Source organism: Grammomys surdaster, unplaced genomic scaffold, assembly GCF_004785775.1.
Source record: "Grammomys surdaster isolate TR1022 unplaced genomic scaffold, NIH_TR_1.0 136, whole genome shotgun sequence".
NCBI classification, from domain to species: domain Eukaryota; kingdom Metazoa; phylum Chordata; class Mammalia; order Rodentia; family Muridae; genus Grammomys; species Grammomys surdaster.
Window position 1 is genome coordinate 13,369,141 of NW_021604594.1, and position 3,587 is coordinate 13,372,727.

At 45.9% G+C, this 3,587-nt stretch overlaps 1 protein-coding gene across 1 annotated transcript in view; it reads right to left on the reverse strand.

Annotated features, from left to right (window-relative positions):
* LOC114617433 (cytochrome b reductase 1) overlaps positions 1-3,587 on the reverse strand; it is a 40,546-nt gene that overhangs the window by 34,504 nt on the left and 2,455 nt on the right. The gene's annotated exons all lie outside the window — the stretch shown is intronic.

Genomic DNA, 3,587 nt, shown 5'->3' on the forward strand with positions numbered 1-3,587 from the left:
TGTCACACACACACACACACACACACACACACACACACACACACACACCAGGGGTCTGCTGGTGAGGGCAGCAGTGGACTTGGCCTTACCTTGTAAGGAAGCACCTGTAGGGCTGAGACTGGTAGTGGAGCTCACCTCTGATCCCAACATTCAGAAGGCTGAGGCAGGAGGCCAGCTACAAGTGTAAAACCACTTTAGGCTACAGTGTGAGTTCCAGCCCAGATCAGCTACAGAGAGCCTGCCTCAAAATCAAAACAGAAGAGAGAAAGAGAAGGCCGCAAGCGCAGCTGAGTTGGTCCCCAGGTTTGCCTAGCGCTGGCGAAGAAGACTTGGAGACAGTCCTTAGAACTGAATAAACCCGGTGCAGTGGCACACACCTTGTAATTTTACCATGGGAAAAGTAGAGGCAGGAGGATGAGACTTTTAATATCATCATCCCCTGTTACATGAAGAGTTTGAAGTCAGCCTGAGATGATACATGCTTCCCGATCTCAACAACAACAACAACAACAACAACAACAACAACAACGGCTGGGAAAGACAAATAACAGAATATAAGCCACCTGCAGCTTGCTTTTGAGCCAGGGAAGGCAGGCAGGCTTCCTGCCCTTTGCCATTAAACTTGCCCTTCTAGGTGGGACAAGGATATTGTTAGTGTTAAAGCATTACTATCAAAGGAAAAGGCGGTGGATACCACTGCATTTGGAAATGCTCCCTCTAGCCCTTGGAGACCTTAAACAAAATACAGGGAAGGTTGTGTGTGAGTGTGTGTGTGTGTGTGTGCGCGCTCGCGCGTGCGTGCACGAGAGTGTGCCTCTGTGTGTGCACATACACCTGTGTGTTTGAATGTGCATATATGAGAACATGCATGTGCGTGTGGGTGTGCTCATCAAGGAATGGTTTTTTCAAAGCTAGGTTTTGAGGGCTAGTTCAGTAGGTAAAGGCAGTTGTCACTAAGTGTGATAACTTGGGTGTGGTTTAAAATGAAAGATTTTAGACCAAGGAAGTGGGGTGTCAAGGCCCTGGTAAGAGTTTTGAGTCTGTGGCCTGTAGCCATGCAGTTATTTTTCCTTTGGTAAGGAGATTGAGCCAATGAAAGGCAGGGCATTGTGTTGGGAGATGAATGTGTCTGTCAGGGTCTCTACAGAGATTGGACAGCATATTCAAATTGGGTAATTCAGTACTGAACAGGACTCTTTACATTGGTGGGCAGAGTTTTAACACTGTCCCAACCCTACAGCAGAGAGGGTTCCTTGAGTCCAGAGAGAAAACTGGAGAGGACAACCAGCTTGCAGGGGTGGGGGTGGGGTGGCTCAAAGGAAAACACTGGACAGAGGGTAACTTCCACTGTTACCTTCCCTGCCCGTCTCCTGCAGGGGTCTCACAGTGGCAAGGCAGAACCTAATCAGAAGCCAGGGGCTATAATGTGGCTCTTGCAGGTCAGCTCTCCAGGACACAGAGCAGAGCACAGGAGGGCCTAGCATGGTGGCATGTTTCTTCTAGTGTGTAAGAAGGATAGTAAGTCTATATTCTCAACCAAAAATAGTAAACATGGTTTACTCTGGGAGTAAGTAGACCATATTTTTACATGTCCATCTGTCCGACTGTATTGATTGGTATTCGTTTGCTCTCCTGTTTTCCACTGTTGGCCTTGCCTGTGTCCAGGAGGCTTTAGCCTACAACAGTGGTTCTCAACCTTCCTAATGTATAAAACCCTTTTATACAGTTCCTCAAGTTATGGTGACCCCCTAATCCTAAAATTATTTCCGTTGTTACTTTGTAACTGCAACTTTGCTACTATTATGGATTGTAGTGTAAGTAGCCATGTTTTTGGTTGGTTTTAAGTGACCCCTGAGAAAGGGTCAACCTGCAGGTTGAGAACCTCTGGCCTGTAGCTTTCCTTGTCCGGTGGCTTCCCGTGTGTAATGGATGGATGCTGCTGACAGGTTAAAGGTGGGGAAGAAGGTGAATGAGTTGATCTATATTCTCACTGCGTCTCCTTGTTGGGTCCGTTTTCTTCTTTCTCTCTTTGGTTGGAACTTTCTGGTAAGCTCTTTTTGGTAGCTGTGGTTCTCATGGGAGGTCTGCAGCACCACCATGACCCCTTGCCTCCACAGGCCTTCACTTCCTGCAGTTGCCTCTTCTTGGTTATCATCAGTCTTGCTGGGTTGCTTTAAAGTTTGTTTGCCCCTCTAAAAATATTTCATCTATTCAACCCTCTCAAGCTAAATCCTTTGTGTGAACCTAGTGATTCCAGCTGGATCCTGACAGATACAAATGGAAAAATACTGATCTGACAGAACTTCTACCCTAACCCCAGTTCAGTCACCTTCAGTCCCTGAACCACTTGGTGGAAATAGAGAACAGAGTCCCTACAGTTGTTCTCCGACCTGCATGTGTGCACATGACATGTGTGCACCCCCAGTCCCTATGCACACATGAAAAAAAGTAAACATCAATATAAAACTATATGAGAAGATCAATAACCAAGAACCCAAATCAATTTTCCCTCCTTCATGTTGATTTACTTAGTGTTTGACCAGTGATGGACAGCTCACATTTTGTCTTATTGTGAATGGAGGGATACATTCATCTGGACAAAAATCAAAGACAAAACCACAGTGTCCTCCCTCCTTTTTCCTGGACAAGAGATTTGAGGATGAGACAGTTGTCTTAGGTATGGATCCTAAGTAGAGGACCTGTCTAGAACCCATGAGGTCCTGGGGATCTGATCTCCAGTACCGAGAAAAGAAATGGCATCCCAGATGCCCAAGGTCAAGTGACTCACAGAGGAGGGTGATCTGTGATGCCAGTGGAGCCCAAGAAGTGGTCAAAGGCTCCTCATGAAACACAAGGATTAGTGTTTTAAAAGCATGGAGTCGGAACCCTACCCTGCTAATGGGTAGAATACGCTTTCATCACGGAGGCATATCAAAGACAGGCAGGCAGGTTATCTCCAGGAATGAGTTTACACTGGGAGGCGTGACTCTCTCGGTCCACAAGGCACACCAAATACCAGAGATGAATAATACCGAAAACAAGAACATACAGCTAACACAGCTTGCAGCAGTTGTTGACAGAGAGTATTTAAAAACACATTCATGCTGACAGATGGAGGAGGTTAGAGTCTGAGATACAGCCAGGAGTCAGCAAGGGATGGAATGCCCTGAAACATGTTTCTAATAATCAAGCTCCCACACACAAACCAAGTTTTATAAGTACATTGGGCTGCCTGGATGGGACATTATACAGTGTAAAGAACCGGGCTATGCAGTTAATGAGGATCCAAACCATACCTCTACCTTTGGAGTTTTTTATTGGGGCTTTTCCTTTGGGTTTATAATAACAGAAAAAAGTATTTTAATGATAATCCTCCTCTCGCTGGTGCATTTTTAAAAGGGCTTTCATAGGCAGGAGCACCTCAGAAAAATTTGGCCTCACAGACCTCAGGGCCTTATTGAAGTGTGAAAGGATTGTGTAAGCATGAAAAAGAACTCTGGCTATAGTCCAGAGAGTCTCAGACAGTCTCTCTCTCTCTCTCTCTCTCTCTCTCTCTCTCTCTCTCTCTCTCTCTCTCACTCTCTCTC